The sequence below is a fragment of the Hypanus sabinus genome, chromosome 11 (genome assembly GCF_030144855.1).
Source record: "Hypanus sabinus isolate sHypSab1 chromosome 11, sHypSab1.hap1, whole genome shotgun sequence".
Taxonomy (NCBI): Eukaryota; Metazoa; Chordata; class Chondrichthyes; order Myliobatiformes; family Dasyatidae; genus Hypanus; species Hypanus sabinus.
The window spans coordinates 82431779-82447223 of NC_082716.1; the positions used below are offsets into that span (position 1 = coordinate 82431779).

Consider the following 15445-nt stretch of genomic DNA (forward strand, 5'->3'; position numbering starts at 1 on the left):
ATGCATTCCCCATTCCTATTTCCCGCTCTCACCTTATCTCCTTACCTGCCCAACTCTTCCCTCTGATGCTCCTCCCCCTTTTCTTTCTTCCATGGTCTTCTGTCCTCTCCTATTAGATTCTCCCTCCTTCAGCCCTGAATTTCTTTCTGCAATTGACTTCCCAGCTCTTTACTTCATCCCTACCCCTACACCTATCACCTTGTGGTTCTTCCTCCCCACTCCCACCTTCTAACTCTGACTCCTTATCTTTTTTTCTCCAGACCTGTTAAAAGGCTTTGGCCCAGAACATCGACTGTACTCTTTTCCATGGATGCTGTCTGACCTGCAGAGTTCCTCCAACATTTTGTCTGTTGCTTGGATTTCCAGCAGCTGCAGACTTTCTCTTGTTTGAGAGAAATGGTTTCACGCTTTCATCCAGTCGCACATGTGAAGGCAGGAACACAAATGGCCTTGACATGCTGAAAGTGGAGGATTCACACCTTTATGCATTTCAGATGAGAGGGGAAACTACAAACGAGATGTGCGGGACAGATTGCTTTTACACAGTGGGAGGTGGGTGTCTGAAATATGCAGCTGAGTGTGGTGCTGGGAGCAGATATGATAGAATCATTTAAGAGGCTCTTCGAAGACACATGAATGTTCAGCAACGGAGGGATATAGACCATGTGCAGGCAGAAAAGATGAGGTGTTATTCACTTAATTAGTTTGGCACAACATTTTGGGCCAAAGGACTTATTCCTATGCTGCACTGTTTTATGTTATTTTTACTAGTCCCTTTGTGGCAGAATGAGTCCTGTGGCAAAGAGACACTCAAATGTTCTACAGTCCCACTCAGTGCTAATACTCATGTAAATAATTTAGGTTATTTTTGACTGGAAATAAATGTCATTAAGCTGAGTAAAGACCATGCCTTTCCCATATATTGAATTTATTTTCCATCAGTCTATCAGTATTTAACTTTCTGATTTTCAGCTGTTCTTTCCACTATGACATGGTCCTGCTTGCAAATTCTCCATTGCACTCCGCTTACTTCATTATATCACCTCTGACATAAACTTCTGCTTTGGTAATACACACGCACTGTAGAATATTTGTTTCTCATGCTTCTAAATTCTTGAGTGTTACACGCTCCCTGTTTGGCAATATTGAATCACTGTTCTTTCACTATACACAGCCTTGGGGAAGGTCTTCATCCTTTGTTAATTAGAAGATTAATTGTATAAAAAGTAACCATGTTGGAACAAGTGTCCCCAACTGTTGTACATTTTGCAAGAGTAAACAATTTGCAGTAATCTGGTTTGTTTCATGTGCTCCATTGCTTTGAATATTTTGATTGGCTTTTGTGCTTCATGTGACCTTAACTATGCAGCTGCATTTGTTTTTCCATCTCTTTAAAAGAACAAATTGTAACAACTAATCAATTAAATAGACAAGATTGGGTCAGGCTTTTAGCAAAATGGAAAACTGCGAAGTGTTTATATTTAACTGATAGAGTCCTTTACTGCTGTCAACTGCGATCCAGCTGGTATCCACTCACCTCCTCAAATCAATGTTAATCAGTTCATATGATGTAAGAGAAGGATTATGGACCTCTTAGTGGTTGTGTTTAACAACCTCAAAAATATCTCAATGGAGCAAAATTAATAACTCAGGTACATTGAAGCCACAAAAGTCAGACATGTGGCCAGTGGCTAAGTAGGATCTTTATTTCTCTTTGTGGTTGTGGAGTTCACTATTGAATTCATTAAATAGGTAGATACTTTGTTGATCTCGAAGGATATTACAGAGGCCCAATAGCATTACAAGTGCACAGATATAAATATCAGAAGACAAGTAGAAACAATAAAAAAAAGTTTCTTCAAATAGTCTAACGGGAGGGGGTCATCATTTCCCCAGCTATAGGTTGACTCGTTATCAAGCCTAATGGCCGATGTAAGAATGGGCCTCATATCGAGCTCTTTGGAGCAGCACAGTTGATTTAGTCTATTACTAAAAGTGCTCCTCTGTTCAGCCATGGTGGCATGTAGAGGGTGAGAAACATTGTCCAGAACTGCCAGGATTTTCTGTAGGGTCCTTTGTTCTAGCACAGCCTCCAGTGTGTCCAGCTTGACTTCTATAACATAGCCAGCCTTTCTAATCAGTTTATTGGGCCTGTTGGCATCACCTGTGTTGATACTATTGTCCCAGCGCACCATCACATAGAAGATTGTACTGGTGACAACAGATTGGTAGAACATGTGAAGAAAAGGCCTGCATACTCAAAGGACCTCAGTCTCCTGAGGAAGTAGAGCTGACTCTGGCCCTTGTATACAATCTCTGATTTGGTGTTCCACTCAAGTCTGTCATCCAGGTGCACCCCTAGTTACTTGTAGGTCCTCACCATCAATAATAACAGGAAGCAGTGCAGGCTTAGTCTTCCTAAAGACCATCAACATCTCCTTTGTCTTACTGATGTTGAGCTGCAGATGATTCAGCTTGCACCATTTGACAAAGTCCTCCACCAGGGCCCTGTATTCATCGTTCCATCCTCCCTTTATACACCTAACTATTGCTGAGCTATCTGAGAATTTCTGCAGACAACATGATTCAGTTAATAATCTAATGTCTGAGGTATACAGGGTAAACAGGCGGGGAACTAATACAGGCCCCTGTGGGGTCCCAGTGCTGAAGCTGAGCATGCTGTGTTCTGTCAGGGAGTCCATTATCCAGGATACAATGGATGCCATGTTAAAGAAATTACATGGGCACAATAGCAAATGTATGTCTGTCACGTTCTCACAATCAATTATGCTCGGGAAAGAAAACAGCTTACATTTTGTGCTTTTTGCCAGATCCTGTGCAAATATCTCCTTTTCAACACCTTCTGAAAACAGATGGGTTTGAAATCCTCACTTCTTTATCTGAGAATAGTGGATTCTCTGTTATTCGGGAGAGGGAGAGCCTGTGGTATGTCGGATATGCAGTGAATGGGTAGTCTTTGAGATACTGCAGGTCTGTGTCTTTGCTAATTTGCTGTACACTTGAGTGCTCGGTGGTGGTTGCCAATGCTTTTTTTTGTTGGTGGGGGAGACGGGGATTATTGCTTGCTGCCGCTTATGCGCAGGTGGGAGGGGAGCTGGGGGAGACTTTGGGGTTCTAACATTTAACTGTCATTCGTTCTTTGGGGCAGTCTTTCATTTTTTGTGGATGGTTGCAAAGATAAAGGATTTCAGGGTATATATTGGACACATTTCTCTGACATTAAATGTACCTTTGAACCTTTGAACTTTCTTTTTGAAAGCTGAATATTTTTGCCATTTGTGCTCTTTGGTGTGGCTGTGTTGCTTGCAAAGCTATCTGAGGGAAGAAAGAATCAACTACTTTGCAACCAGGAGCACCAGTAACAGGTCTAGACATTCACTCTCTTGACCATGTTCTAACATTCGGTGTGGCATGATTTACTTCCAGATGATCTTCATTAACATCCCTACATAGTTCTGCCCAATTAAAGTATCGAAGGATCTCAGTCTTGAAAATTTTGGGAGGAGGTGATTCCAGATCTCAGCCACACTGAATATTGCAGAGTCGGTCATAGAATTGTACAGCATAGAAAAGGGCCTTTTGGTCCATCTATGGCCATTATGCCTACCTATACTAACCCACTTGCCTGCATTAAATCCATATTTCTCCATGCCTTGCTCATTCATGTACCTGTGGAAATATATTGTCATTTGAAACATCAATGGATATTAATGGATATAATATTTAGGTTACTTGTTGCAATCTCTATTCCTTTCCTACAGGGAAAAAATTCCACATCCATCTCGGTAAATATTTACAATAGTGGATTTACCTTGATCAGATCACTCTCTTCTCTCCAAGAATTCAAGAGGAGCTCAGCATTTATGCATCTTCAATCATCTAAACCATGGTATCATTCAAATGTTCTTACTTCAATCTTCCCAAAATATGTACGTTCTTCTTCAGGTATGCCCATTGCTGAGTGCAGTGCAACAGCTCAGAACAAGACTCAATATACTTCAAATTTCCTTGTACTATAATCATGTATGTGACTGGTTAAGGATAGCATCGTTGTGATGGCAGGTACTCATAGTATGCTTTTCAATGAAAACAATATCAGTTTGGATCCTGGTTTCTACTCAGTTAGTGTTTACCTCATTGGCAATAATAGTGTCAACTGAAAGAACAACAGTCTCTACAAGCCCAACTCACATTTACATGGCACCCTTTCTGTTGTAATATCACTAAAAGTATTGCACAGGCATATTACTAAATAAACTATGGCACATGGCCACTCAGTGACATTGGGAAAAATAGCAAAAGTCTGGTGAAAAAAAACCACATACAAGATATTAGAAGAACTCAGCAAGTTGGGCAACGTCTATCGAAGGGAGCATTTTGGGTTGAGACCCTTCTTCAGTGGGTTTCAATGGGCTCCTTCTAAAGGTGAAAGAAGTGGAAGAACAAAGAAATTTAAAGGCAATAAAAGTAGATATTGACTATTCTTGTACCTACAGAGATCCAGTCTGCAGGAGAGACTTGGTAGATTATTTAGGTATTCAAGAAAAGGATGAGTTTCCATTAAGCCACAACCATAGAGGCATGACTTGCACTGTTGATGATTGAGCTGGAAGCCTCTCGACTGCCCTTGTTTGCTCTGTAAATAATCAAAAATGTCTGACCTTATGTAGGGATGAGTTCCCTTTTAATATTGGATCTAGGACATAGATCTCATTTTGGTAATGCAGTGCACAACCTCCATTGAATTTTAATGATGCATGTTAATACAAGTATTTCTTCAGAGCCAGGAACATCAGATAATTACCTTTTTAAAATTGTCTAAATGGAATATTTCAGATTCACAGGAAATAAACATTAATCACAGTATGCAACAGCAAATCAGAACAGAACTATTTAATATTCTTTAGCCTCAAGAGTAAATATACATTAACTATTACATGCTGAATTATAATCATGCATAAATAAATACATTTTTATTCTATATAATAGGTAATAATTTACATGGCAAGCAACCCTGTTGAATTAACAACACAATTTTGCAATGGTAAAATAACTTTCATGCAGGAAAACTTCCCGAGGTACTAGATAGTAACAATATTAAACAAGATTTCACATAGAGCCACAAAAGAATAGCGTTAGTACTGAGCGTTAGTACTGATAATCAAAAGCTGGATTATAGAGGCAGTTTAAAGAATTCCAAAAAGAGGCTTTGAGAAGGATTCCCAGAGCTTGCAGTCCAGATAGCCAACCTGGGCATTGTGTATGGAAAAGAAAACTGGGGAAATAGCCAAGTGTCCAGAGAACAGGGGGAACCTGTGGACTGCAACTCATTTCCAATTGATCTAAAAGAATGACACTCTTACATAATAAATAACAAATCTACTGTACATATTGATTTAATAAATTAACCATGATTGAATGGTGGAATAGACTTGATGGGCCAAATTGCCTAATTCTGCTCCCATGTCTTATGCTCTTATTGATCAAATCAGCCTCAGAAAGAACTTACTATGGAGTTATCCAGTATGCAGCAGTGTTTATCATTCATACATGCACTAATGATATTCCGTGCTCCTTGTTCCATTGTTGTGTGATTATTTTTTTTCAGAGGACTTTTATGTTCTGAAATGCAGCTTGTAAGGGTGGTGAATCACAATCATCATGGGCTTTTAGAGGGGAGTTGGATAGACATTTGTGGAAGAATAATTTGCAGGGCTTTGGGGAGTACGGGCACTCACAGAAGTGTATTACAAAGAGCTCACATAGTCTCATTGGGTTGATTTGCTTCCATTTCTGATTTTAGTGCGATGATGATTCCATGCGCTGATCCTGGGACTAAACCTGTTTCTTTCTCATTCCTCCAATCACTTCTCCAGTTTCTTTTCACATCCTGACAGAGACCCAGGGCGTGCTCTCATCTCATTGTTACCATAGGAAAGGATGTACAGGAGCCTGAAGGCACACATTCAAAAATTCGGGAACAGTTTCTTCCCCTCTGCCATCAATTCCTGAATGGTTATTGAACCCATGAATACTACCTCACTACTTTTATATTTGTTTTTATTGCATTACTTATTTTAACTTAACTATTATATATATATTTACTGCAATTGATATTTTTTTCTCTATATTTATTGATCACGTATTTCATTGTAAAGTTCAAATGCTGGTGATATTGAACCTAATTCCCATTCTTCTTTGTTCAGCACTTTCAAGAGTGCCTCACACAGTCCTTTCAATCACTTGTGGACAATAAATCTTCCCTGATCCCTCTGTCCAGATTGCTTACATTGAAACCGTATAGTGAATGATTAACTGAGATAGCGCTGAAGGATATGTTCTGAGATTATGAGGTGCATTTGGATACATTGCTTTAACTTACGACAGGACACACAATAAATTTATGTCTGTTCCTTATATTATAATAGCACATAAAACCATAAGACATAGTGGAAATTAGGCCATTTGGCCCATTGTGTCTGTTCTACAATTTCATTATGGCTGATTTATTATTCCTCTCAAACCAATTCCTCTGCTTTCTCCCCTTAACCTTTGCTGCCCTTACTGATCAAGAACCTATCAACCTATGCTTAAAATATACCCAGTGGCTTGGCCTCCACAGACACCTCTGGTAATGAATTCCACAGATTCACCACCCTCTGACTAAAGAAATTCATTTTCATCTCTGATTTAAATGAACAGCTCTCTATTCTGAGATTATACTCTCTGGTCCTAGAATCACCCACCACAGGTAGCATTCTCTCCACATCAACTCTATCTACACTTTTCAGTATTCAATAGGCTTCAATGAGATCCCCTACTTGCTCTTTTAAACCCTCTCCAAGGTTTTCATAGTCTTGTTTAACTGTTGTGCAAAACACAAAAAGCTGGAGAAACTCAACAGGTCAAGAAGCATTTGGAGAATGAAGTGGACAGTCAACATTTTGGGCTGAGACGCTTCACCTGGACTGAAAGACAGAGGGGAGATAACCAGTATGAAAAGGTAGAGGGAAGGGATGGAGAAAGAGCTGGCAAAGGGTGGATCCATGTGAGGGTGGGTTTATTTGGCAGATAGCGGAAGGGAGAATAGAAACAGTACCCCAAGCTGGGGTGTGATAGCTGGAAGTGACAAAGGGCTGAAGATGATGAAATCTGATACTGTACAGCATGAAATAGGAGTGGGAAGATGGGAGGGTAGGTGGTAGTAGTAAGGGAGGGGATTAAGCAGAAGGAGTTTTTGTTTGATGGGCAGATGGAGATGGTGGAGGGCAGTATGATGGTGGCTGAGGTGAGTGCAGGAGGAACTAGGCAGGTCAAGAGTAGAGAAAAGAGACAGAGGGTTCACTATTCAATGGAAGTTGGAGAATCCAGCATTAACTAACAGGTTTCTGCGATACTGTACTTTTAGCTTGCATTTACCCTCATTCTGGCAGCAGAAAAGACAGAGGACAGATATGTGGGTGTGGGATATGTCCTACACATATATATGCCTGTAAAAGAACATAGTATTCCATCTGAGAGTTAACTAATGCTTGATAAAGGTTATTGTACTGTATTAATAATACCAGGGATCCTGTGTGTGTTTAAACCTTTCTCAATGTGTTCTAGCATCGCCAAAGGTTTATGTACAATCACTCTCAGGTGTTTCTGCACCTCGTTGAATGTGGTATCCCCCTTCCATCCGTCCCACTCCACCTATCTCCCTTCCGACACGTATCCCTGCAAGAATCCAAAGTATTACACCTCCCCATTCACCTCCTCTCTCACCTCCATTCAGGGCCCCAAGTAGTCCATCTAGGTGAGGCAATTCTTCACCTGGGAATCTGCTGGGTTTGTCTAATGTATCCGGTGCTTCTGATGCTGCATCTTCTGTATTGGTGAGACGCGCTGTAAGTTGGAGGACCACTTCCTGTAGCACCTCTGCTCCATCTGCCAAGAGCAGAACTTCCCAGAGGCCAGACATTTTAATTCCTGTTCTGACATGTCTGTCAGTCCATGGCTTCCTCCTGTGCCAGGATGAGGTCATCCTCAGGGTGGAGGAGCGACACCTTGTATTCCGCCTCGATAGCCTCCAACCTGATGGCATGAACGTTGATTTTTCCTTCCGGTAAAAAAAATATCTCCCTCCCCCTCCTCTCTTCTTCTATTCTCTACTCTAGCCCCTTATCTCTTTTCAGCTGCCTATCACCTTCCCCTAGGACCCATCCTCCTTCTCTCTCTCTCTCCTGTGGTCCATTCTCCTCACCTATCAGATACTTCCTTCTCCATCAGTTCATCTTTCCTACTCACCTGGTTTCACTTATCACCTTCTAGTTATCCTCCTTCCCCTTCCTTCATGATGAAGGGTCTCGGCCGGAAATGTCGACTGTTTATTCATTTCCATAGATGTTGCCTGACCTGCTGAGTTCCTCCAGCATTTTGTGTGCATTATGGTACCAGTACCCTCATTCTTTATTCTTTGGAACAGAATGTTTCTCTTCTTACTTCCTTGTTTATCTTTTAAGAATCCTCCAGTTTCATTCCACCCAATGTTATCTGCTTCAATGTTTAGTAAAATCTGCAGTTTCATGTCCTCTGCAGAATTTGTAATTATGTCCTCTATATTGAAGCCCAGGTCTTGCTGTATATTAAAAAGTGTGTCTAACTTTACCCCTCAGGAAATTGTGCTCTGAATAACATTCCAACTTTCTTCAGCAATATTGCTGTAGCTTCCTGACTGATTTGTTTTCCTAGTTTCTTTTGAATGGAATGGAATATATTTCCCAGTAATTATATTTTTCTGTAGAATACATTAGAGTGACTTACAGGCAAATCCCTATCAGTTCTGATCATGATATATGTAAATTAAGGATAATTTGTGAACTGTGTTAGCTCAAGTATGTCCCCTTTTCTCCCCTAAAATTAAGTTTGTGGGTCAAAAATAGGGAGAGCTTTTCAAATGATTATTGGAGATTTTTTTTTAACATGTACAACAAATCAAATTACAGAAGAGATGCTGTAAATCGAGCAAACACACAAAATGCTAGAAGAATTCTGCAGGTCAGGCTGTGTCTGTTGAGGGAAATAAAGAGTCGACATTTTGGACTGAGACTCTTCCAGTCCAGTCTTGATGGAGGGTCTCAGCCCAAAATGTCGACTGGTTATTTCCCTCCATAAATGCTGCCTGATCCGTTGAGTTCTTCCAGCATTTTGTGTATGTTGGTATATCTGCAACCCCCCTGTACTGTCTGATGGGCATATAGCCACCACCGATGCCCTATACAATTCCCATATCTCCTTTACTGTGGATGAAGCTGGTTTGACAGCTTGCTAAGTTCTAATTTCTCTCTCTCTCTTGTTACACACCCAGTAGGGATACATGCTTCAGCGACTCCTGACGCAACTGCACTGGCAGAACCAGCTGAAACCCAGGTCCTTTCTATCACCAAGTTGGAACATAGCTCCCCTTTTCAAAAGGAAATATCTACAAGATGTGAGTACTTATTATTATAGAGGAGGGAGTGCCTTAATGGAACAAGCATGGAAGTCTTTAAGACTGACCTTACAAATTTCTCTTGGAATAATTGGGTACAGGAAATCTTTTGCTGATTAGAACTTCACTCATCCACATCAGGTATAACACATCCTTTAGACAGGACAAAGCACTGTCAGGAGCAAGGATATAATATGCTCCCACGAACATAGCTACCAGTTCAGTCTAATGGTAAACGGAAACAGAACAAGAATACTAACGTCACAAGTTTACTGCTGATCATTGAAGATTCCTGACAAGTGTAAAAGCCCTGAGCAGCAGCTTTTTTAGGTGTCTTATTTATTCTTTTTGTGACTGGTATACAGGCAGTGTAAATGGTGTGGAGGATGCAGAATCTCTGAATTGTGTTGGAGAACTTTTCTAGTGTGTAGTAAGTGATGACTAGCAAGTAAAGCCAATAGGTGGATGTTTTTAATATTCTGAGATTTTTGTGATTATTGGTCTTTGTCTTCTATTAGTCTCCTTCATTTTTTTTGTTTTTCTTGTTGCTGATTGGCAGGTTACATTTTATATAAGGGAGAAGTTGGGAATTTCGTGTGTGATGTTCTTATTGGTGTTTTTTCTGAGTGGGTGAATCTGTTAGTTTTTGTGTGTGATAGAGGGGGTTGGAGGTTTGATGCTATTGTCTCTGATTTGTTCTGCAAGGAAGTGGGCTGGAGATTTGATGTTATCATCACTGTTTTTTCTGTGGGGGGCTGGGGATTTTATACTATTGTCACTTTTTTGTGAGGGAGAGAGCTGGGGCTTTGAGGAACTTGGGGGTATAATCGATCTGTTAGTTTTTTGTGCGAGGGAGGGGTGTGAGTTTTGGGGCTTGTGAGTTTTGTTTCTTTTTTTCAACACCACCCATGGTTTTTCTGTTTTTCATGGCTGTCTAGAGAAGACGAATATCAGTGTTGTAATGTACATCCACAGTTCAACAATAAAATGAACCTTTGAACCTTAGAAAATCTGCAAGTAGCATGCGATATGAGGATGTAATTCAATTTTCATTTCAAAGAAGGAAGTCGGGCAGTGGAAGAGCATTTCCCTGATAGTGCTGAGAATTCACTATGGTTGCTATGAAAAAACATAAAGGCAAAATAGGAATAAAGGTTTTTATCTGGGGTAAGATCAAAGGTTTCAGGTAAACACATTACAAAAAAAGATGAAGGACAGCACTGCCAAATCTGGAACACCTTGGATGAAAATGCAGTTGAAAGCAAAAGGAGAAATTCTATGCCAGTCATGGAGAGTTCAATACAGCAGAAAGCCTGGAAGAATATAAAATATAGAGGAGGGAACAGTAAGGATTAGTACAAAAGTGAAGAAAATCTATGAAAAAGTACAAACAAACATAATGAATAAAAATCCTATAACACTTTGTAAGTACATGAAGAGCAAAGGGATAATGAAGGAAAGGACCCAAAATGGACCAGTCAGAAGATGTAGGTAAGTTTTTTAATGAATTTTTCATGTCTGTCTTTAGAGAAGGATGTGAGGGGTTGATGTGGTAATTAAGTGGGTAAGAATGAAAGATTGAATGGAATAAATATAGTGAAAGAGAAAGTGTTAATGGTTATTGTGTCTTTGAAAGTGGGTTCAGTACAAAACCTGAGTAAAATTTATCTGTTAAACCAAGCAAAGGGATGACATTGCAGAGGCTCTGATCATCACTCATCAACACTCATTTGCTACACATGTGTTACCAGGTGACTGGAGGATTACTAATTGTTTAAAAAAAGAGTAAGGGATAAATTTCAGCTGAGAGGAAATAATGCTGGAAATGTAAATTATTCTGAAGCAGGATGATTGATCTGAAGCACTGGCACTTGTTTCCCTCTCTGTGGATGCAGGGGTATGCCATTTGGCCCGTCGAACCTGCTCCGCAATTCGATAAGATCATGGCTGATCTGGCCATGGACTCATCTCCACCTACCTGCATTTTCCCCATATATTGCCTGACCTGTTTAACATTTATTTATTTTTTTCTTATTATATAGGCACAAACTAAGTAATTTCAGTGTAATTAGTTCCACCTATCACCTCCCAGCTTCTTATTCCATCTCCTCTCTCAACTTCCCCTGAGTCGGTTGCACCTATCTCTTACCAGCTCATACTCCTTCCTCTTCCCCACTCTGGCTTTGCCCTCTTCCTTTCCAGCCCTACGCTCTGCCTGAAATGTTGACTGTTTATTCTTAATCATAAATACTGCCTGACCTGCTGAACTGCTCCAGCATTTTGAGTGTGTTGCTTAGTGTTCTGCACACCATGGATAATAAAGCTGTTCATGCCTTCAGTCAACGAGGGCTAGACAACATTCCAGTAATAAGCACACACAAACCTGAAGTGAGAATCTTCAACAAGAGAAAGGCTAACCATTCAGCAGTTCACCACAGCCTTCTCAACCAAGCTAACACCCAAGAGTAAAGAAACATTTATAATCCTGGTAAGAGTGGAGTATCAGATCTTTTTCACACACGTAAACTATAGCAAAAATCAGAAAATAATAATTCATTCTTAAAACTCTATTCATCAACTTTCTCATAATGGAACATTGTTGTTCCATTTTACAATATCTCAGCCATTACTCCTCTGAATTTGCCTGTGACCAAGTTAAAATTTGTTGCAACCTACCCTGCAGTCTACTTTTTCTTCCCTTTAATCTTGAACAGAGTGAAATTATTTTGCCACTCCCAATGATGCATTTCTCTCACAATCTGCAGAGTAGTGAAGCACATGCTGACTTGCCTCTCCCTCCCTCAGCACTTTTCATGTTTGGTGTCAATCAACATGTTGACCTGGGCATCTGGGAAAAATTCTTAGATGAAATACAAAATGTTTAGTTCCACCTCAGAATAATCTTTTGCACTCGCTTGTTCAATATCTTCACTGCAAAGCTTAGCTAAAAAAATTTGCCATTCCTATGTCTGCTGCACATGGCATTAAATATAGCTGTTGTCTGAGTATTTCAGCAATAAAACACTGAAGAAATTGTGGTTTTTGTCAACAGTGAAGTAAGTGTTGTTGCAATCTCAAGGATGATTATCAATGTTGATGAATTGCTCTGATTGTCTCAAGATGTTCTTGTTATGAACCCTACACTCCGCTCATTTTCGTTACTTTATTGTTGTATGTAATATCGAAAACTCAAAACTTCATGTTTCTAATTTAGGATAATTGGCTGTGTTATGACCTAACTTTCTCTGAGCCGACAGCAGTGACAGCATGTACAGTGCAGACACTGATCATTGTTATTGGAGAAATGTTGCAGAAATACTTATTCTTAAGATATCTTGATATTAAGATGCTTCAAAGATGAGTTAGATAAGCCTGCCTCAGCTTCAGAAATCTCCCCTTGACTAAATGAAATGAACATTGGGTGGGCGCTGGAGTGTAATACATTGAGTACTGATAAATAATGTAATTTTCAATGCAGTCTCACACAATTCTGAATGTTAGTAAAAAGCATTTGACCTTTGTACTATTATCTTAAATCCAAATACAATTCTGAATTCCAGGGTAGTGTGGTTTTCAGTTAGAATTAATGTAGATTGATATAGGCATTAATGTTTTTGAAGACAGGGTCATTTAAATATCAGCAAAATGAGGGATTCATTAAGGCCCACAGGGCTGAGACCACTCTGAGCCACAGATCTGGGGATTACTCTGACCAGATTCTGAAACTACCGTGACCCACAGAACTGGAGGTCACCCTCACTCCAGCAAGCTGAAGTAACAGTCTGACAAACAGGGATTAGAACACCTGACCCACAGATCTGGGGCCACGCTGACAGAGCTGAGGCTTCCTCCTCCCACTCCACCCCCCTTCCACGCACAACGATCCAGAGACCTTCCGGACCCAAAGCATGGAGTCAACCATGTGAAGTTTCAGGTTCTGGACAGTAGGTGGTGCTGGTGAGTGAATTCTGAATTTTCCACTCTTCTTTCCCACTTTGCATGGCATTTAAAATTAATATTCACCTGCGGGTTGATTCAATCCCACTGGCCTCCCAGCAGTGAATTAAACTTCTCTTTTATCACATTTCATTATCTTACATTAAAGCAGTGTTTTGCATCGACAACAATTTGTTGTTAATTATATGCACATTTGACCTTTGATTGGTTGTTGTAACTCTTACATTTTTTATAGAACTCTAGTTCAGCCACCACTACATTACCCGAGAATCTTTCATAAATATTCAACAATTGCTCTTTAGAACTTTAAAAGTAAAATGAGATGATTAAATCACACTATGGTTGGAATTACCTTTCCAGGTCAAGTTTAAGTACCTTTCTTTATTACTGAACATTACCATGAAGAGAATGATATTTATTCTTGGGTACCAAACAATGCACAATGCATTTCAATTGTGCTCGAAACTGCTGCTAAGCAAAAAATAAGTGCCATGTCATTTGTGTGGTCTGATTTATACAGCCCACACAAAGGGTAAGTATGTGTGTCACCTGATACAGATGTAATCTTTCAGTGTAGGACAACCACTGAAAACAATGCCATGGCTGTGAATACAGACAATATGTGTACTTAAGCCCTGTGCTATTGTAATTTTATATTTTAATTTGTCGCCGTGGTAATCACATCAAGCATGCATTCTTGGGTAAAGTCAACACTGCCCAATGCAGTAGTGGAAGTGAGATCCCAATAAGCATGTTCAGGTCAGCTGGTCAAACAAAACCACAATGGATTTCCTTCAGGAATTGACCTTGCCTTAATACGCTGTGACACCATTGATAAAACTCACTGAATATGCAATGCTAATAACTAAGGTATCTGCAGTCACAAATGTTCTGTGTTGGTAAAAAGTTGACCATTTTGGGATATTTACATGGAAGATTTATTTTTACCAAGCAGAACTTTCTGTTTGTTGGAGAATTTTGGAAGGGCAGGCAACAGACATAGGCAATAGGAAACCCACAAAGGGAATGAAAAACAAGGATGAGTTGTTGACAGATGGATGAGGGTGACGTGAATTATTAGGATATGGGCAATGTACAAATGAATGACCTCATATTTACACCAGGCTGGTTGAGAGAGTTCAGGAATACTTACAATGAGTCCTGAGATAAGAGAGATATGGAAAGCAAAGTTCTTAGCTCACTGACTCTGTGCTGGCCGTCAACCAACCACTTGGACAAATCTGAAATTAATTTCATTTGATTTTATTCTAGTCATGTTCTCAACTTCCTAGCGACTCTACCACTCAGCTACACAATAGAGGCAATATACAGGGGCTAAATCATCTATAAGCCATCAGGTTCTTTGGGGCAGAGCACCTGGAGGACACCCACACATCAGTGTACGTGTCCTCCAGTGATGACACTCAAAGTGATGACAAATATATGTTGTCTGAGTCTAATTCCCAAATCAAATATGTTGCTAAGTTTGTCAATATTTATGTTTGGTTTCAGATGGGGAAGGGAGAAGGAGGCACAGGGTGAAGGAGAGATGGAGATAGAGGGATCAAACAAAGGAGCATTGTGAGATATAAAGTGGTACCATCTGAATGAAGATGATTGACATATTGACATCTTTATGTATTGATATTCAGTGCAGAGTAGGCCCTTCTGGCCCTTTGAGTCAAACTGCCCAAGAAACCTCTGATTTAATCCTAGCCTAGTCATGGGACAATTTACAATGACCAATTAATTAGAGCATCTGGAGGAAATCTGTGCAGTAATAGGGAGAACATACAAACTTTTTTCAGGCAGAGCCAGGAATTGAACCCAGGTCACCTGTAAAACGTTGTTCTACATTGCCATGTCAATATCTGCTTGGCATCAACATAACATAGGTGAGACAGCTGTACAGCTCTGTGAACTTTCTTGCTGAGTAGAGAACAAGCAGACAAAAATATCCTGGAAACACATACTCAGGGAGACACAGAAATGGTG

General features: G+C 40.0%; 1 long non-coding RNA gene across 1 annotated transcript in view; it reads left to right on the top strand.

The window, feature by feature from the left end:
* The window catches only part of LOC132402170 (uncharacterized), a 58101-nt gene that overhangs the window by 4025 nt on the left and 38631 nt on the right, over positions 1–15445 (top strand). The window contains exons 3-4 of the long non-coding RNA XR_009514822.1: positions 3783–3910; positions 9371–9493. This is a non-coding gene — a long non-coding RNA (uncharacterized LOC132402170). The remainder of the gene's footprint in view (positions 1–3782; positions 3911–9370; positions 9494–15445) is intronic.